We start from the raw sequence: 21,762 nt of genomic DNA, 5'->3' as shown, positions 1-21,762 counted from the left end.
GCCTGCGTGTCTCAGTCAGTTAAGCATCTGATTCTTGATTTCAGCTCAGGTCATGATCTCATGGTTCATGAGATCAAGCCCTGAATTGGCCTGGACCCTGCTTGGGATTCTCTCTCTCTACTCTCTTAGCCCCTCATGTGCTTGCTCTCTCTCTCTCAAAAATAAATAAATAAACAAACAAACTTTTAAAAGTCGCTTCTAAAAATTAAATCTTTAAATTTTCTTCTGACTAGCACAACTGTTTTGTATTGTAATTTTTTTTGGTATTAAAGGCATTGATTATTAAAAATGTAAACATTCAAAACACAGTAATTTTCAAACCCCATTTATTTTTTTTTTCTTTTTTCCCAGGCGCCCCTCAAACCTCATTTAAAAAAATGTACTATACTAGGAACTTCAAAAATAATGGAGGCAACGGATCTTCAGCCTTTGAAAAGTTCTGAAATTATTTGGTTAGAATGCAAATATTTCCATGAGGTAGCAAGAGTATTTTCTTTTTTTTTTTTTTAAACAAGAGTATTTGCATATAAACCTAAGAAACTATAGACTAAGAAATCCAGAAAAGGAGGTTACAGGAAAGAATGAATGGTATGCTTCAAATGAAAACCCATTGCAACATTTTTTTGTTGGGTTTTTTTTTTTTTTTGCCTCTATATTGGATTTTGTGAATTTTAAGGGGTATTTCAATCTTACTATTTCCACATGTTAATACATATTTCAGATACATAATATCTGCACCTTAAAGCATACTTTCTCTGCATGAAGTCACTAACTTGCTTTGGTAAACTTATAGAAATAGCACGTGTGTGAAGCTATGAATATTCAACCAGAGTAGCCTGCATGATGAACCAGTGTTCTTGGACACCTGAGGCTTGGAATGCTGAAATAAAACTTGACAGATAGAGGTGCTTTGAAAGACAGGTCTTACAGAGATGTCTTAAAGGAGAAAGGAGTGACAACTAGAATGATAAGAAAGTCAACTGTCATGACTTAGAAGGGAAGGTTAATCCTGGGCAGCAGGTCAACAGAGGTCATTATCTGAATTACAAATATTCTGAAAGGGAACTTCTTGTTTGCCCAATCCCCATAACTGCATTGTCTCCTGGGGAAGCATTTATGGTTCTTTCAGCAAATTCAGTACAGAGTAATAGAAACAACCATTTTGAGACCTCTTAACAGACTAAAATATGAAGGCAGCTGTCCAGTTGGGAAATTATATCTTTGAGACCCATAGCATTGGTTTGACCAAGGGAATTCAGAGAAGAATAGAGGAGAAAAAGATATAAAGGGCACCAAAGGTGAAAGGAAGGTTTGAGTCTGAATTCCATCTCTGCTACAGAGTTAATGTATTCCCACTGGTGTTAACACAAGTACCTAAGGTAAAAGCACAATAAAAGGAGGAAGGCTCATAGCGTCAGCCCCACTCTGAAGAGCCCAGAGTTCTAAGAGCTAAAATGCAAGCTACTGAGGAACAATGGCACAAGCTGTAACTTTCTAGGATTCCACAGCGGGCAGGTTGAGGAAGATTTTTTAATCTGCAGTGGTATTCCAGGAAGGAGCATAACAGCCACAACTAATGGTTTGTTTCATGGTGACCTGAAATATACTTCAAGAGAAACCCTCTGAATGTCCCTGATGTCTTTGGGTCTCTGTGTCACACCTCAAGATGTCTAGCTTGGTGAGGGTCTCACTCAGGGTGGGTGTATGCTCTGAATGTATAATCTCAAGTATTCCTCATAGCAGCTCTATGAGTTGGAGAGTTTTACTCCCATTTTACAAAGTAGGAAACTGACCTCAAAAAGAGATGTCAAGTCATTTGCCCGAGGTTGGGTGGGAAAATTGGGCTTTAGATCCATCTGACCCTAAAAATGATTCTATTTCTACAGTATCTTTCTGTGTCATTCTTACTGTTAGTTTACTGCTTGTAAGTTGACTTGATTTCCCCTTTCTTTAAGGGAAATCACACAGGCTTAAACCTTTGTTGACCCTTCCAAACAATCATTCCACCACTATTTATTGAGCATGTACTAAGAGCTAGGCATTGGGGTTAAAGAATGAATGAAATACAATTCCTGGCCCCAGAGAGCATGCAGTTCATACATGGAATCAGTTACTAAACTGTATAGGATTCATTTATCATATACCTCTCCCCATATTTCTCTTCTGAGTATCTGGTACGGGCCCTCACTGCCTGGACAGTAGTCTTTTAACTGGTCTTTCTATGTTATTAGCCAGGTCACGGGAGATCTACTCACAGAGTTGTGGGCAAGGTAAAGAATTCTTTTAAGCAATAGAGAGACATCCAGAAACTAGTAGCAGTGGGAAACTACAACCATGTCTAGGGCCAAAATATTCCAGAGCTGCCTGCCCCTTAGGAGCTACAACCATGGAAGGAAGCAGCTGGGAAATGTCTCTCTTCTTCTGCCATTGTGATCTATTGGAGCCATGCTCTGCTCCAACTCAGAAGCCAGACGGCCAAACAGAATCAGATCTGCAATCTGCAAGGGTCAGCCTCCCTGTACAGAGAAGTAGGGAATGGATTGGGTAAGGGCAAATGAAGAATAAGCAACTCTCTATCTATTCATTTGCTCAGCAAATACGTACTGAATGTGTGTAGTCCACGACAGGCGCAGTGCCTACAGTAGTGAACAGAACAGGTCTTTTCTTCGTGGAGCTGACAGTTTGGTGAAGGCCACTGAGAATGAGCCTAATTCAAACAGAAGGAAAAGCAGTGAAGAAAAGGAACACAGGTCAATAAGAGAGTATAATAAAGGAAATTGAACCAACTTTGAGAGCCAGGGAAGTTTTCCCAGAGAAAAGGACAGGAGCTGAGAGATCAAGGAGATTAGAAAGAGGAGAGAAATGGCTGGAGAGAGCATTTAAGCACAGAAGATGGAAGGGTAAAGTGCCAGTGGTGGGAGGGAGCCAGGCTCCTCCAGAAGCAAAGAGAAGCACAGGAAGGGGAATTGTGGCCTGCGTGGAGCGAGGGAGGGCAGCCAGGGCAGATCATGGGAGGCTTCATGGGCCAGGTTAAGGATTTTGGTTTATATCCTAACAGCAAGTGGGAAGCCAACAAAGCATTTTAATTCAGGAAGGGAATGAGGATGGGTGGATACAGTCAGATGCCAGAACTGGTTTGGAAGATCACTCTGGCTACAACATAGAGATTGAATTGGAGGGTGGGTAGAAACCACTTCTAGGCTATTGTGGAAGTCCAGGTGAGAGAGAATGAGAGCACGACCTATCATGGTGGCAATGGAGATGGAGGGCAGTGAAGATATGAAGAGTGACTTAGGAGCCATAATGGAACTTGGCAGTGCATTGGACATGGTGGGGCTGTGGGGGAAGGAGAGTGAAGTGCCAGGATGACTCCTAGGTTTCTGACTTGAACAAATGATTAAGGTATTCACTGAGCTAGGAAAACATGGTAGGCCAGGTTTGGGGATTGTTATCGGTTGAACTGTGTCCTCTCAGAAAAGGTATGTTAAAATCTTAACTGCCAGTATCTCAGCATGTGACCTTATTTGGAAATAGGGTCTTTACAGAGGTAACCAAGTTAACATTAGTGTGGGTCCTAATCCAAAATGACTGCTGTCCTTACTAAAAGGAGAATTTGGGGAGCGCCTAGGTGGCTCAGTCAGTTAAGCGTCCAACTCTTGATTTTGGCTCAGGTCACAATCTCATGGTCTTGAGACCAAGCCCCATTTCAGGCTCTACACAGAGCACAGAGCCTGCTTGGGATTGTCTCTGTCTCCCTCTCTTCCTGTTCCTCCCCTGCTCTCTTTCTCTCTCTCTCTCAAATAACCTTTTGAAAGGTGGGGGGTGGGGTGGATTTTGGAAAGAGACAAGCACAGAGAGAAGACCATGTGAGACACAGGGAGAACACCATCTATAGTTCAAGGCATACCTGTGCTACCAGAGGCCAGGAGAGAGGCATGACACAGAATATTCCTCATTGCCCTCAGCAGGAGCCAGCCCTGCCAACACCTAGACCTCAGACTTGTAGCCTGCAAAACTGGGAGACAACAAATATCTGTTTTTTTAAGCCACCCAGTTGGTGGTACTTTGTGATTGTAGCTCTAGGAAACTAATACAGGAAGGAAAATCAGAACTTTGACCCTGGACAAGCTGAGTTTAAGGGGCTATCTGAGAAACAGCATCACAAGGTAGTTAAGCATGGACTATGAAGCCATCTGCCTGGGTTTGAAGCTAGGCTGTGCTCCTTACCAGCTACGGGAGCACACTCACATTAATGTAAATCTGTTAGCCACAGCCCCCTCACCTGTAACTAGGAATAATATGACCTTTCTCATACGGTTGTCATGAGGAGAAAATGAGCTGAACCTAAAGCACTTAAAATGGTGCCTGGCACATAGTAAGCACTACAAAAGTTTATTTACACATAGACAACACATAAAGCATCCCAATATTGAATAGCGTTGATAATAGAAGTCTGGAATTCAGAAGAGAGTTCTTCTTCTTCTTCTTCTTCTTCTTCTTCTTCTTCTTCTTCTTCTTTTTAACTTCTGTGGTTAACTTCTTTTTAACCACACCAGTGGCGGGGAGGGGCAGAGAGAGAGAGAGAGAGAGAGAATGAGAATCTCAAGCAGGCTCCGTGCTCAGTGTAGAAATGAATGTAGGGGCTCAATCCCAAGACCCTGGGATCATGACTTGAGCCAAAATTGAGTCAGATGCTCAACCCACTGAGCCACACAGGCGCCCCTCCATTTTAAAATTAGGACTCATTGGCATGTAACTGAAATCATAAGGGAAAACAAAATGGCCTAGAGAGGGGCGCCTGGGTGGCGCAGTCGGTTAAGCGTCCGACTTCAGCCAGGTCACGATCTCGCGGTCCGGGAGTTCGAGCCCCGCGTCAGGCTCTGGGCTGATGGCTCAGAGCCTGGAGCCTGTTTCCGATTCTGTGTCTCCCTCTCTCTCTGCCCCTCCCCTGTTCATGCTCTGTCTCTCTGTCCCAAAAATAAATAAACATTGAAAAAAAAAATTAAAAAAAAATGGCCTAGAGAGAGAGTATGGGATGAGAAGAGGAGAGGGCTTCTGGACAAGTCTTGACAAGTCTTGACATCTACAACATTAAAACGAGATTCATCAAAGAAGTTGAATCATCAAAGGAGATTTAAAAAAATGTCTAGAGAAACCACAATGAAATATTACCTCACACCTATTAGGATGACTGTTAGGGACTGATTTGTGTTTCCCCACCCAAATTGTATGTTGGAGCCCTAACCCCCAATGTTACAGTATTTGGAGATGGGGCCTGTAAGGAGGTAATTCAAGTTAAATGAAGTACTAAGAGTGAGGCCCTAATCCAATAGCAGTGATGTCCTTATAAGAAGAGAAAGAGACACCTTCTCTCTACTTGCATATGCACAGAAAAAAAGCCATGTGAGGACACAGTGAGAAGTTGCTGTCTGCAAGCCAGGAAGAGAGACTTAATCAGAAACCAACCCTACTGGCATCTTGATCTTGGACCTCTAGCCTTGAGAACTGTGAGAAAAGAAATGTATGTTGTTTAAGGCACCTATATGTGGCATTCTGTTATGGCAGACTGAGCAAACTAATATAACGACCATAATTTATAGAATGTAAAATAATGTGTTGGTGAGGATGTGGAGAAATTGGACCCCTCATATATTGCTGGTGGGATCAGAAAATGGCATAGCCACTGTGGAATACAGTATGGGGTTTCCTCAAAAAGCTAAACATATAATTACCATATGACCCAGCAATTTCACTCTTAGGCATATGTCCAAATTAATTGAAAACAAGGACTCAAACAGATACTTGTATGCCAATGTTCATTGTAACATTATTCACAAAAGCCAAAAGGTATATCAACAGATGTAGTATACCTATACAGTGGAATGTTATTCAGTCATAAAAAGAAAGAAAGTTCTTACGTGCTAAAAATGGATGAGTCTTGGAAACATTATAGGTGAAATAAGCCAAACACAAAAGGACAAATTATATGATTCCACTTACATGAGGTATCTATTTTCTTTTAATTTTTTTTTAACGTTTTATTTATTTTTGAGACAGGGAGAGACAGAGCATGAACAGGGGAGGGTCAGAGAGAGGGAGACACAGAATCTGAAACAGGCTCCAGGCTCTGAGCTGTCAGCACAGAGCCCGACGTGGGGCTCAAACTCATGGACCGCGAGATCATGACCTGAGCCGAAGTCAGCCACTTAACCGACTGAGCCACCCAGGCGCCCCTACATGAGGTATCTAAAATAGACGAGTTCATAGGAGCTAGCAGGGTTTGGGGAAGGGAGAGATGGGAAGCTATGTATTAATGGGAACAGAGTTTCTGTTCAGGGTGATAAAGTTTTGGAAAGAGATAGTGGTGATGGTTGCACAACATGGTGAATGTTGTTAATGACACGGAATTGTATATTTAAAAATGGTTAAAAACACAAGTTTTATGTTATGTATGTTTTACCACAAAAAAATAATAATGACTAGAGAGTTTGGAAGATAGCAAGAGAGTGTGGCCTCATGGAGTCAAGGAAAAGAAAGTTTATCAAAGGAGAAAGTAGTTAATTAAGAATGTTAAAGGTGAATAAGTGAACTGATCCCCTTAGCAAGAACTGATCAATGGAAATATGGTAGTAGAAATCAGACAGGGTGGGTTGAAGAGTAAGTAAAAGAGGAGGAAATGTGGGTGGTTGTAGCTAAGTCCGTCAAGAAGTTTGATAAGATGAGAGAATTGAATATTTTTGATGTTGATGGGGAAGATACTGATCACAGAAGAATGAAGGGATCGTCTAAGGGCAACTTGCTTGAGGCAGAGCAGCAGAGTCCAAAGCATGGGTTCAGTGTCTGGGCTGAGACAGGAAGAGGAACTGCCCCTAAAAAGCAAAAGGAAGAGAAGGAGAGATGAGGGCGATTGGGGATTCAGTTCTCTTGTGAAGTAGAAGGTGAGATCCACCAGCTGGGGGCAGCAGGGGGGTGAGACTGAAGGAGAGAAGTTGAAAAGAGTGGAGAAGGTTTGAAGTCAGCATGTGGGAAAGGGAATGAGGAGTGAAGGTGGGTTGTCTTGCAGTGATAGGTGACTTTCTCCAGCACTGCTCAGCTACCAGAGTCAGATTTGGAGAGAGCATGGAAGGAGGGGCCTGCTCTGAGTTAGGGTTTCCCCAGATGGTACAAAATTGAAGGTGCAGGAGAGTTGAAGGCTGAAGAGGCAGAAGCCATGGGAAGTTACCAGGGGGCCCAGGGCTCTGAAGGTGGGGGAGGAGTGGCCAGCAGGGTGTGAGGGGTTAGGAAGTGGAGAGCATTACTGTATGCCACCCACACTTATCAGGGGAGCATTTTTGAAGTACAATTTCTTTTTAAAAATTTTTTTTTTCAACGTTTATTTATTTTGGGGACAGAGAGAGACAGAGCATGAACGGGGGAGGGGCAGAGAGAGAGGGAGACACAGAATCGGAAACAGGCTCCAGGCTCTGAGCCATCAGCCCAGAGCCTGACGCGGGGCTCGAACTCACGGACCGCGAGATCGTGACCTGGCTGAAGTCGGACGCCTAACCGACTGCGCCACCCAGGCGCCCCTGAAGTACAATTTCAATCACGTTCCTCCCTTTGAATCCACCAACTTAAGTAAAGACTGAGCTCGCATTAAAAGCCTTCCCCAGTGGGGTCCAAATGTGTCCCACTTCAGACATATTCCCAAAACCTTCCCCATCATCTTCTGTCCCTTCTGTTCCTCTTGGTAGACCTACCCAATAGTGAACCAAATTGGACTATAAGTTCTCCATTGCTTTCTTACCTCTGTCCACTGCTTATGTATTTTACTCCCTCAGGAATGTCCTCTTCCATGACATAAATCACACTCCTTTAGCAGCATTCTTATGGTACTTAATGCACATGTCTATTACAGCCCTTGCCACATTTTATTCTAACTTTTTTGTTTACATTTGTCAAGGGTATCTGCTGTACTCATCTGCCCAACATCCCTTCTACCATGGCCCCTCTCTTTTTTTGGCAACAGATCCACCGTGCAGTTAGATAAGCCCTTTCTTCACTCATCTGGATCTGGCATGACTCCCAGTGCGGCTCCAGGACCATCAGGCTATAGTTGTGGGCACATGACCCAAACCAGGCCAATCAGCATCTTTTCTCAGGATCATATACGTGGAAAGTGAAAAGATCTCTCTCTCTTAGGTCTACTAGCTGAGATGATGGTCATCCAGAAGTTGTCTGTGGCCAGTTTCCACACCTTGACTTCTAACCACTTCCACATAAAGGAAGCCAATTGAAATGGGGGGCTGGGGGGGACGGAAACCCAGGCAGGGATCACATTATTTGACTGATGCCACCTGATGTCACCTTCTTTCCTGGAACTCACAATTGTACCAGCCATTCAAGTGCCTTTTTTGCTTAAGCCTGCATGAGCTGGTTTTGTTTACTTGCTCCCAAAAGAGTCTCAATGAGTCCTCAGCTAGACATAGACTTTGAATCCCAGCACCTTGCATAAAGGGTGACCAATAATGTGAAAGAAACATTGAAATCCTAACAATCATTCCAGGCCCAATTCAATTTCATATCCATCTATAAAAATTTTACTAAACCTTCAGACCAAATAGGATCCTTCTCAGAACTCTAACTGTGACTCCTAGTGGCCTGTTACAGACTTTGCTTCTTATTTTGGCTGTTTGCATTCTTGGCCATCTCTCCCTACCAGATAATAAATACACTGGATGCAGGGCTTAAGTCTGTGTAGTAAGTGCTCAATAAAAGTTAACTCTTCTTCATTGCTCTCCCATGTGCACAGAGGGGAAAAAGAAAGACAGTGAGACTCAGTTTCTGCTCTGAGGCGCTCGCAGCACATGTTCAACAAATAATGGGAATTGCCTTGGCCTGAATAGAAAATGAATAGAGAAGAAAGAAAGTAACATATATCCTTCCGGAGAAACAAAGCTCTAGACTGAGAGCAAAAGATATTTTTATCAGGAAGTGTTAGAAGAATGCAGAACAGGCTCAGAAACATTTTATAAGTAGATCAGGAACCAAATATACTGGAAATATAAAACCACTCACAAATAAAGTCAAACACGGCATTTCCACAAATATACATTAGCAACCATAGGAGTCAGTAAATCCTCTTTTCACTGTCTCCAAATTTCTTTCCAATTAAATACAAGTAAGTTAATCTGATTCCCCGTATACGTGTAACCCTAGATAAACACAATTGCTATAAAATGCCCTGCTTCAAAATACAAATCAAAGCCACACGGAGATGCCACCTCACACCAGTCAGAGTGGCTAAAATTAACAACTCAGGAAACAACACATGCTGGCGAGGATGTGGAGAAACAGGAACCCTCTTGCACTGATGGTGGGAATGCAAACTGGTGCAGCTGCTCTGGAAAACAGTGTGGAGGTTCCTCAAAAGATTAAAAATAGAACTACCCTATAATAATAACAATAGCACTACGAGGAGTTTACCCAAGGGATACAGGAGTGCTGATTCACAGGGGCACATGTACCCCAATATTTATAGCAACACTTTCAACAATAACCAAATTATGGAAAGAGCCTAAATGTCCATCAATTGATGAATGGATAAAGATGAGGTTTATATATACAATGGAATACTACTTGGCAATGAGAAAGAATGAAATCATGCCATTTGCAGCAAAATGGATGGAACTGAAAGGTATTATGCTGAGTGAAATAAGTCAGTCAGAAAAGGACACATATCATGTTTTCACTCATATGTAGATCTTGAGAAACTTAACAGAAGACCATGGGGGAAGGGAAGGGGAAAACATAGTTACAAACAGAGAGGGAGGAAGGCAAACCACAAGAGACTCATAAATACAGAGAACAAACTGAGGGTGGATGGGGGAGTGGGGGAGAGGGGAAAATGGGTGATGGGCATTGAGAGGGCACTTGTTGGGATGAGCACTGGGTGTTGTATGTAAGCCAATTTGACAATAAATTATATTTAAAAAAATTAAATAGGGGCGCCTGGGTGGCGCAGTCGGTTAAGCGTCCGACTTCAGCCAGGTCACGATCTCGCGGTCCGTGAGTTCGAGCCCCGCGTCAGGCTCTGGGCTGATGGCTCGGAGCCTGGAGCCTGTTTCCGATTCTGTGTCTCCCTCTCTCTCTACCCCTCCCCCGTTCATGCTCTGTCTCTCTCTGTCCTAAAAATAAATAAACATTGAAAAAAAAATTAAAAAAAAAAAATTAAATAACTTAATTGATTAATTTAATTTAATGCCCTGCTTCTCCAGAGAACACTGATGAAGCTTACATTGTTCCAACTATTCCGGCTCTATCTTAAATATGGTGGCGGAACTTCATTCAACTCTGTGGCCCCCATGCACCACCACCCTGAAGCTTTCAATCTGCAGACACTCTGGGAAGGGAATATCTGTTGGATGAATGGTGAGCAACTTAAATCAAACCTTCTCCCTCAGGTGTGATCATATCCAACTTCCTCACAGTTTTCTCTTCAGCTCCTTCAGAGGTTTAAGAGTCCATCTGGACAGCCAAATTGAAGCAGAAGTCTATGCCAGAATCTTGGAATCTTAGTCTAATCTCTGGATAGCCTTGGGAGAATCAGGCAAAAGGCATCTGACAAATATGCCCAAAGTGATTATGTCACCTCAGCAGTAAGAGCATTGTTCGGTGTCCTCAGTCACCTGAAAGCTCTCCTTGTTGCAGTTACGATCTGGAGAGACCAGCCGGCTGGCTGCTCAGCAGGGTGTCATCACAAAGTGGCATTACCAGGGTGAAGCACCAGAGGCTCAGGGCCTCAACTTTTCTGCATTTGATCAGAAATTTGATTGGACCTATTGTTCAAGATAGGCGTATTAGTCAAGAGTTCTCCAGAGAAACGGAACCAGGAATGCCTTGTGCAGTAGGATATTAGGAGGAGATTTATCCTAGGAATTGGCTCCTGTGATTATGGAGCCTGATCTGCAAGCTGGAGAGCCAGGAAAGCTGGCAACATAGTTCTGTCTGAGTCCAAAGGCCTGAGAATGGGGGCTGGGGATGGGGGGAATGATGGTGTTGGTCCCGGGTGAGGCAGAAATCCAACAACCAGGAGCACCAGTATCTGAGGGGCAGGAAAAGAGAAATGTCTCAGCTCAAGTTGAGAGAGCAAATTTATTCTTTCTCTGCCTTATTCCATTCTTATTCCTCTACACCCTCAGTGTAGACTGGAGGATCCCCACCTCATTGGCAAGGGTGACCTTCTTTACTCAGTCTACTGATTCAAATGCTAATCTCTTCCAGAGACACCCTCACAGGCACACTCAGAAATAATGTTTTACCAGCTGTCTGGGTCTCCCTTAGCCAAATCAAGTTGATAAAATTAACCATCATAGAAGGGTGACCAAACTCTGGGAAACTAAGTCACACTCCCCCAAAACCGTTCCCAATGGGTCAGAGATTCAACCAACCGGAAATTTAGTCCTTCTACCCTAGTGAAATAAATACAGAAACTTTATGCACAAAAAGGTCAGAGGATTTTTTTTCTTTTTAAAAAAAATTTTTAAGTTTATTTATCTATTTTGAGAGAGAGAGCAAACAGGGCAGGGAGAGAGAGACAGGGGAGAGAGAATCCCAAGCAGTCTCTGCACTGTCAGCGCAGAACCTGATGTGGGGCTTAAACTCACGAACCCTGAGATCAAAATCAAGAGCCTGACGCTTAACTGAGTCACCCAGGCACCCCAAGAATGTACAATTATTAAAGCACTGTAAGTTTTGAAACAGCCAAACTGAACAATTCAGGTCAGAATATACATGGAAAGACTGAATTATCTGAATTGTGCACCCTACTCCCTGTCATCAGATGATTATATGATTTTGCTTTACTTTGTGCTCTGTAGACACAAGCTTGCTCTTTAGAAGAAGCTTCTTGGGCACTTTGTGAAGGAAAAGCTTAGTGCTTTGAATGGTTTGTTGGGACTCCATCATCCCTTTGGTGCATTTACTTATATTTACTGAAAAATTTACTTATATCTAAATAAAAAGAAAAATGAACACATATTAGCATTTAGTATAAAACACCAAACCTGAGGGGCGCCTGGGTGGCGCAGTCGGTTAAGCGTCCGACTTCAGCCAGGTCACGATCTCGCGGTCCGTGGGTTCGAGCCCCGCGTCAGGCTCTGGGCTGATGGCTCAGAGCCTGGAGCCTGTTTCCGATTCTGTGTCTCCCTCTCTCTCTGCCCCTCCCCCGTTCATGCTCTGTCTCTCTCTGTCCCACAAATAAATAAACGTTGGGAAAAAAAAAAATTTAAAAAAAAAAAAACACCAAACCTGAGTTATAAACCACATTCTACATCATGTCATATTTTTCTTTTTTTATAGGCTCTATTGTGAAAATTTCCCACCATACACAAAAGTCAAGTATAATAATCCTCCATGGGCACCTGAGTGGCTCAGTTAAGCCTCTGATTCTTGATTTCAGCTCAGGTCATGATCTTACTTTTGTGGCTTTGAGCCCTCGCTTCAGGCTCTGCGCTGACAGCCTGCTTGAGATTCTCTCTCTCTCTCTGTCTCTGCCCCTCCCCTGCTTGTACTCTATCTCTCTCAAAATAAATAAATAACCCCCCCCAAAAAAAATCCCCCATGAATCTTTCACCTAACTCCAATAAGCATCTTATTTTGCCGTCTTGTTTCCTATCTCCCTCTTGGTTTGGCTAGGATATTTTAAAGTGAATCCTAGACATTAAATGTCATTTCACCCCAAAATACTTCATTATACATCTCAAAATATGACATTTTATAGTCACAGTGGCAATATCACACCTAAGGATTTTTTTTTCTTGTAAGAAAAGGGGATTAACTATTTCAACTATTACATAGTTGGAATTTTTCTTTATAATAGGCATGTTTTACTGTTACACTAAAATGCACATTTTTAAGTTATTGAAGCACATAATTCATCTGTGAGACCAAATTTTGGTTCTGTGAGGGTAGAGACCATGTTATTTTTCCTTGACCCTGTACCTCTAGCACATAGCACAATGTCTAAGATGCTGTAGGTGCCAAATGAATTTCCAAATAAGCTTCTTTACTCTTGTCATTCTATTCTAATTTAAAAAGTATTCACAGTCATATAAATTAGGGAAAGGCTGTTTAGTCAACAATCAGAGTCTTTAGACACTATAGTCCATAGTTTCCCAACTTGCAGATAGTGTCTATTAGTGGTTTGTGAAATTAGTGCAGTGAATCACAGCTGGCATTAAAAAAAAAAAAAAAAAAAAAAAAAAAAGAATAGAATTCAGTAGGAAAAAAAAAACAGTACATTTAATGAGGATATTGTTTCATGAAATTTTGTTTCCGTTTTGCACATGCTGTGTGGTGATGTAAAATGTATTTCTTAACTCTGGGTTGCAGTCAAAAAGTTGGAGAGCCACTGGTCAGGTCTAATTTATGCACACACCCTGCTCCCCAGCCATAACAAACCACTTTCAGTTCCCTAAAATGTCATGCCAGTTTCTGCTCTAGAGGACCTGGTACTTCTTGTTTCCTTTACCTGAAACATACTTGCTCTCCTTGTCTACCTGTGGGCCCCTGGCTTTCTCTTCAAGATGCCGCTGAAGCCTCTCCCCTGTGAACCCCTGTGATCCTTCTGAGCAGATCCAGACTCCCTACCAGGTGTTTCCCCCTCCTGTTCCACCTGATTCATCACAGTGCTGCTCACTAGACAGTAGTCACCTCTTCTACTAGTGTGGGTTCCTGAGAATGGGGACTTCATGGTCCTTACCTCATATGCCAGGGCCCCACACAATGGCTGCAGCACTTAGTACATGACTGTCAAATAATTACAGGGCAAAGCCTTTATAAAGAACAAAGCAGTTCTTTATGTAATAAAATAGAATAGCATCCAAACTGAAGCATCCAAATTTTTCAGCAGAAAGTGAAAAAGCAAGATGCCATACAGTGTGGATAACATGCTGCCAGTGTGTGTGTGTGTGTGTGTGTGTGTGTGTGTGTGTGTGTGTTTGGTGGCAGAGAGTAGCTTTGGAAGAATACAAAGGAAACTAAGTAACAGTGGTTGCCACCTGGGACAGGCATAGAAAGGACACTATTTCACTGTCTGCCTCTTGATTTTTGTGCTGTGTGCATGGGTTACCTGTCATGAAAATTAATTAATAAATATTCCTCCAAAATACTTTTATAAGCAGTGAATATAAGAAAGACAAGATTTAAAAAAAAAAGACAAGATTCATGGCTTCCAAATATCCCACATGTAGAAAGACATAATTATTTTTTCTCGACTGATTTAAAAAAAAAAAAAAAAAGCCTGTATCGTCTGTGACACTTAAAGATAAACCTAGACTTTTTCTGATTTACAGCAAAAAGGAGAAGTTGCCTCTCCGTCTAACAGGACAGCCTGGGTGTAAGGGGGAGACTGGGATGAATGGAATTGCAGTTGCCCAGAAATAAGCAAACCTCCAACCTTTATGGAAAACCACAGGTCCTTAGGAAAGCCTGACTAATGAACACTCAGCAATTGTCAAAGAAGGCAATGGTAACAAAGGAGAATCTAAGCTAATTTTGTAAGCATTTGGAGAATAGGGTTCTTCTTCCTGCATTCCTCTGATGGGGCTCTCCAAATTCTTCACCTCATTAAAATATTCCTTTATATAAGGCTAATTATGAGAATTAAAAGAGCTGCTTATTACAGACCTGGGTTTCTATGACAACAGTAAAATAAATGCCCAAGTGTCTGAAGCATTGAGAAAAATAATATACACTAATAATAGGTAACCCTGTGAATCCTTTTAATAAAACAACTAATTGAGAGCCAGCTACTCTACATGTTATAACAAGAACGACTGTGGAGATCTGCATACTTCTTAAAACCTAGCAAAACATCCTCTGTTAAAGTCACTGAAAGGATTCTGAGTCAAAATACATCCTACTTTAGGAGTATCATTGAGGTGTTCCAAGCATACCTGTTGTGGAAGAAAAGATAGTTTTCCCTTTTACATTACATTACAAACCTGTCTCTTCCATTTCCTCCCTCCCTCCCTCTTGCTTTCTGTTTTGTTGAAGTGCCTGCTGAAATCCTGGCAGGGGTGACCCTGGCCCCAGGTCAGGGCCTGCCCCAGAGCTGTGTGCAAAAGCAGCAGGGAACTTGCTCCCTCGTGCTGCATCTGGTTCCTCTCCTCAGCATGGAGGATGGACTCCACATGGGGAGCCCTGAGATGGGCCTTTTCGGATTAATGTTCTCAAACACACATTCTTTTCTGAAACAAGTTATCTTCCAGACTTATTGCAAAGCAAATGGCATGATCCTCTATATTCATTTGCTATGGCTTCCATAACAAAGTACCCCAGACCAGGTGGCTTACACAACGGATGTTTATTTGCTCACAGCTCTGCAGCCAGCAGTCCAAGATCAGGGTGTCAGTGGGCTTGGCTTCTTCCGAAGCCCCTCTCTTTGGTGTGTGGGTGGCCATCTTCTCCTACCTGCGTTTCCCCATCATCTTCCCTTTGTGTGTGCCAGTGTCCTAACCTCCTTCCCTTATAAGGACACCAGTCATATTAGATTAGGGCCCACCCTGAAAACCTCATTTTAACTTAATTACCCCTTTAAAAACCCTGTCTCCAAATACAGTTACATCCTGAGGTTCTGGGGGTTAGGATTTCAACATACAAATTTGGGGGAGCACAGCAGGATCAGTTCATACCAACTAGCATGCTCCTTTCCAAGGTCATTTTGCTGTCCTTTCCAGTAAGGTGAGCACCACCCAATATAATTGTTGTCTTTGTAAGAGGAGGGGATTAGGACACAGATACACAGAGAAGGACAAATGCCATGTGAACATGAAGACAGCCTTCTACAAGCCAAGGAGAGGGGCCTCAGAAGAAACCAACCCTGCTGATACCTTGATCTTGGACTTCTGGCCTCCAGAACTGTGAGAAAATAAATTTCTGTTTAAGCCCCTGATCTGTGGTATTTTGTTACAGTAGGCCCAGCAGACTAGTGCACTTAGACCGGAAGAATTGTTGCAGCTATAGCTTATCCGACAATCTGCCACACCCTCCAAGACCTTATGTTCCTTGTGGTCTGGAATTCTGTTGTTCTTGTGCATCATTGGCATTAAATAAATATTACGTGTTATTAAGCCTGTTTTTCAAGGCAAGAGAAGAAAGAGAAGCCAGAGAAAATGGTAAAGGATCAGAGAAATATGAGGGAACTAGAAGAATGTTTGTGTCACAGAAGCCAAAGAAAAAGAGCATCTTGGCAAGAGATCTTTGGAAATCTCAAGAAGGATGAGGGCTGGGAAATGGCCATCGGATTTGATAATTGGTAATTGACACACCAAATAGTTTGCAGTGTGAGAGGGGCTGAGATGGGTGGCAGGGAAGAAATTCACCAAGGAGAATTTTACATTTTTACCGTATATTTCTACTGCTTGATATGTTTTACCTTAAGGATATATCTACATGTAAATTTTTTCTTAACATATAATCATTTTAATTTTTTTTTAATTTTTTTTTTGAGAGAGTACACATGCAGGCACATGAGCTAGGGAGGGGTGGGGGGGGGAGAGAGAGAGAGAGAGAGAGAGAGAATCTTAAGCTGACTCTACACCAAGTGTAGAGCCTGAATATTTAACTGAGCAACCCAGGTGCCCCTCTCTCATATAATTTTTATTTTTATTTTTATTTAAAAAAAAAATTTTTTTTTAATGTTTTATTTATTTTTGAGACAGAGAGAGACAGAGCATGAACGGGGGAGGGGCAGAGAGAGAGGGAGACACAGAACCAGAAGCAGGCTCCAGGCTCTGAGCCATCAGCCCAGAGCCCGACGCGGGGCTCGAACTCACGGACCGCGAGATCGTGACCTGGCTGAAGTCGGCCGTTTAACCGACTGAGCCACCCAGGCGCCCCTCTCATATAATTTTTAAAGAAAGAAAATGAAGTCCTCTCTGGGCCCTCTACCCCTACCTTTTGGAAGTACAGACTTCCAGGAGTTTAGTGCACATTCTTATACATTGCTGGGGAGTGCAAAATGGAAGAACCCCTTTGGAGGGCGATTTGGCAATAAAAAAAAAATCAAAATTATAAATGCAGTTAACTACACTTTAATAAACTTGTTTAAAAAACATTACAAATGCATAAATCCTTTATGCACACCCATACAAAATGGCACTATGTACAAGGATATTCACTACAGCTTTATGATAGGAAGTCGGAAATAATCCAAGTGTCTTCCAATAAGGGACAGTTAAATAAACTGTGCTACAGACACACAATGGAATCTTATCCTGCTGTTAAAAAATGAGGAAGCTCTTCTTGTACTGATATGGAAAGATTTCCAAGATAGATTAAGTGAAAAAAATAAGATACAGAACAGTTGTATGCTCCTTTTATGTAAGTAAGTAGGCAAAAGAAGAATACATTTATAAGTATACAAATAATATATGTATTTTTAAATTTGCTTATATTTGCATAAATAAACTCCAAAGGGATAAGAAGCAAATAGAATTGGTTACCTGGAGAGAAGGGTGTAGATAGGGACAGAGGATCATCCTAGATTATTTTCCCATTTATATACAATGTTATTAGATCCTCATAACAAATCTAAGGCAAGTATTATTATCCCCATTTTACAGATGAAGATTAGAAAAACTAAGTCACTTGCCTTGTTTATCAGTTTAGGCAGCTGGTAAACAAGGAGCCTGATTCCAGTCTAGCTCTGCCTGGCTCCAAAGTCCATGCTGTAACATCGTTCAAACTGTTCCCCAAATAAACACAGGCCCCTGGTCTTCAGATTTATGATCTAAAATAAATGACATCAAAGGCAGAATAATCAAAAGTAATAGCCAAACATATTTTAACATGTTTATGCAAATACAAGGGGCTAGAGATTGGGAGATGTTTTTTTATTAGAGGGGCTGGTTTTACTGGTGGTTTGTGTTTGTTTATTTGTTCCTTTGTTGGCTTCCTGGCTTTTTAGATGTCTGGTTTGGAAGCAATAAGTGGAGGAGGGGATGGAAAGATGATCTACTTTATGTGGTATATACAGTTTCCTTAGGCAAATAATGTTTTTGAAGCTTTTGAAGTTTTGCATTTGTGCTGTTTAGCTCCTGTACATGTGGTCCAAGAAAGCCTGGAGATAAAGGAAGGGAAATAAAAGGTGAAGAAAAGTCCCTTCCTGGTTAAGACTTCTGCTATCACTGCTACAAGTCTTCTGGGTAGAAAGGACTTACTGTCTGAGCATAAATGGAAAAGTCTGGAGTTCATCCAACGACAAGAAGGTTTTGGCTCCCAGTTAAGTTATACTGAGTGTTCTAGATCTTTTCTTAACTAATTGTGTCCTTTTTTCCATGTCATAAGGAAATCTCTCTTAGGCCAGAATCCTTTTCTAAATGGAAATATCCAAGCCTTGAATGAAGTAGCTCTTACTCTGAGTAGTTCACATCCTGAAGTCCATTGGTTACATATTCATGGTTGTTATTTATGTGTAAGACCTGAGTGGTCCTTCAGAGGGGTTCTAATTAGAACTCTCTGAATGGCAAGGATTTTTTTTTCAAGTTTAGTGAAAAAGAGGGGAACCTTCAGAACCCATAGTAGAAAGTGGAGGGTTCTCCATGTCTCAGTTCTCTGATAAAGATGGAATAATAGAGTAGTCGCTTCTTCCTGAGGTGACTCCTGTCCCCACTGCAGTGACTTACAATGCAAGGACCGCACAAAATTGTTGCCCTAGTTCCAAACTACCTTATGAATACTTTGCCTTTGTCTTGCAGCAAAGCTGACATCCGGGCTTGGCCCATGGGCCTTTGGTACTCCCAGCATGACTAGACCACACCTTGTGGTGCTTTTGTTCTGGAGACCAGCCTCTCCTTGGCTCATGACAACTAATAGAAGATGAAGCAATCTTAGCTATGACACTGCTAAAGTCAATGTAGGATAAAACTTTCCTTCTCTGTGGTCTTAAGGGGAAATAAGAACCACTGTGATCTGCAACACTTGAAAGAGACTTAGCACTCCCTTGGTAATGGATTAAGTATGACACCCAGATCCCCCCCCCCCCCCCCAATCCACTGTCAGCATCAAAGCAAACATCTGAATGTGTTGGCTGGTGAAATAGTTTATTGGCTGGGCAGTATCTCACTGTTTTCATTCAGGGACCCTCAGTTCATTAATTTTACTACTTACTCATTCATTGCTCATTTTCTCATTCATTCGTATGTATTGAGCCAGACATCGTATTAAGCACTGCGCTTGCAACAGAACAAGACAGAGAAGCAATCCCTGACCTCAAGGAGCTTATGGTCCAGCTGTAGTTCTCTCCCTCACCACTCCCAAACTTCAAACTGTTCCCTCTCACCTGATCTTCAGGCTTCAGAGCCAGAGCTCTGTCTCTCCATCTGCACGAGTGCCAGTTGTCACTGGAGAGCCCTTAGCCTATCAGCTTCCAGCTGAAGGAAGTAGTGAAGTCTAAAAATAATCACCATTATATAGTTTGAAATACCTTTCTTATTTGGAAAACAACTCATTTGAGCCTCACCACATATTTGAGCTGGGTGGAAATTTCTTTCTTTCTTTCTTCTTTCTTTCTTTCTTTCTTCCTTCCTTCCTTCCTTCCTTCCTTCCTTCCTTCCTTTCTTTAAATAACAGCCTTATTGAGACATAATTCACATACCATACAACTTAACATTTAAAGTATGCAATTCAGTGGCTTTTATTTTTGTAATGTTTATGTATTTTTGAGAGAGAGAGAGAGAACAAGCCGGGGAGGGGCAGAGAGAGAGGGAGAAGCAGGCTCTGTGCTGAAAGCAGAAACCCCTATGCAGGGCTCAAATCTGAATTGTGAGATTATGACCTGAGCCCAAGTTGGACACTTTAACCAACTGAGCCACCCAGGCGCCTCATCATTAGCCATTTTAAAGTGTACATTTAGTACACTTTAAAGTCAGTAACATTTAGGGGTGCCTGGGTGGCTCAGTCGGTTAAGCGTCTGACTTCAGCTCAGGTCATGATCTCACAGTCTATGAGTTCGAGCCCCGCGTCGGGCTCTGTGCTGATAGCTCAGAGCCTGGAGCCTGCTTCGGATTCTGTGTCTCCCTCTCTCTCTGCCCCTTCCCTGCTCATGCTCTGTCTCTCTGTCTCAAAAATAAATAAAAACATTAAAAAAAATAATAAAGTCAGTAACATTTAGGGTTTTCACAGTATTGTATAAACAACACCTCTCTGTAGTTTCAAAACTTTTTCATTATTCCAGAACTCCTGTACCCATTAAATAATCACACCCCATTTCCTCCTATCCTTAACCTCTGGCAACCTCTAATCTGCTTCCTATCTGTATGGATTTGTCTATTCTACATATTCTTAAAAAGGAATCATAAAATATGACCTTTTGTGTCTTGCTTCTCTCACCTAGCATCATGTTTTCATGGCCCATGCATGTTGTAGCATGTGTCAGTACTTTATTCCCTTTTATGGCTGAATGATATTCCATTATGTTGATATTTCATATTTTATTTATCCATTAATTAATAGATGGTGTATTTCACTTCATTTTATACTTTGGAGTATTTCATTTTATATGTGAAGAAACTAATGCAGATAATTGGATCGTTCAAAGCCAGGTTTCCTGGCTCCCAATCCAGTGCTCATTCCAGAAAATCCACTAGGTCCCATAACTTAAAAGTACATGTTCATTTCTATCTAAAACATATTTATCAATCAGATTGTGCAGTAGGGAATGAAGCTAAGAAATGCAACATAGGGGGCTCCTGGGTGGCACAGTCGGTTAAGCGTCCGACTTCAGCCAGGTCACAATCTCGCGGTCCGGGAGTTCGAGCCCCACGTCAGGCTCTGGGCTGATGGCTCAGAGCCTGGAGCCTGTTTCCGATTCTGTGTCTCCCTCTCTCTCTGCCCCTCCCCCGTTCATGCTCTGTCTCTCTCTGTCCCAAAAATAAATAAACGTTGAAAAAAAAAAAATTAAAAAAAAAAAAAAAAAAAGAAATGCAACATAGATTCTAGGACCATCACCTCAGCAGCCTCCTCACTATTTGCTATTGCCTTTTACAGGTTTTTCCCAATTTCCAGGGAAAAAAGAAAAGACAATAAAAAAATGGTCCTTTGCCGAACATAGTTCTCACTCTTGCCCCTGTCCCTTTCTCTGATTCTATGTCTCTCTTTTATGTTGTTGTCTGTGAACAAGCCATAGGTCATTAGAATGGGCCCGTGAGAGCTAAGACTGAGAAAAAAAGTTCCTGATTTAAAAGAAGTACATCAGAGGTCAACAGCCATCATCATTCAACTTCAGTTGCCAAGGCACAGGCTCCAGAATCCACAGGCCACATACGCAAATGTTAAGAAATTCATCCCAATTACTCTTGTCTACCCAATAGTTTTATACACTTAGATGAGGCACTTGGTGGGGAGATATTGTAGTGGAGGCTACTACATTATAATAATTATTTCTGTATATGGAGATTTTATTCAATTTTAAAAGAAAACAACTTAAGACCCTATAACAAAGCAAATCTGTCCAGCTTTAGATCAGATTCCAAGAGTAGCCAACTTCTGTTTTTCAGTAGCTTGGCCAGAGCATCTGGCCTTAATGAGCTCCACTGACATTTCTTCATCCCATATAGTGTAAAACAAAACCAATCCAGACTCCTTGATAAGCTTTACTTGAGTTTTACAAATGGTTTCTCTAATGGTAAGCCCAAATCATTTTTTGTATTCTCTCCAGATAACTTTACTGTAACATATAGTAATGTGGTGAGTCTTGTGTAAACTGTCAACCAACGCTCT

The 21,762-nt window shown here is 41.9% G+C and overlaps 1 long non-coding RNA gene across 4 annotated transcripts in view; it reads left to right on the top strand.

The window, feature by feature from the left end:
* LOC125156129 (uncharacterized) overlaps positions 1 to 21,762 on the top strand; it is a 121,929-nt gene that overhangs the window by 84,586 nt on the left and 15,581 nt on the right. For all 4 annotated transcript variants that reach the window (XR_007148484.1, XR_007148483.1, XR_007148486.1 and 1 more), the window contains one exon: positions 10,257 to 10,410. This is a non-coding gene — a long non-coding RNA (uncharacterized LOC125156129). The remainder of the gene's footprint in view (positions 1 to 10,256; positions 10,411 to 21,762) is intronic.

The sequence above is a fragment of the Prionailurus viverrinus genome, chromosome F2 (assembly GCF_022837055.1).
Source record: "Prionailurus viverrinus isolate Anna chromosome F2, UM_Priviv_1.0, whole genome shotgun sequence".
Classification (NCBI taxonomy): Eukaryota; Metazoa; Chordata; class Mammalia; order Carnivora; family Felidae; genus Prionailurus; species Prionailurus viverrinus.
Note: the sequence above shows the minus strand (reverse complement) of the source record. Positions and strands in the feature narration are given on the sequence as shown.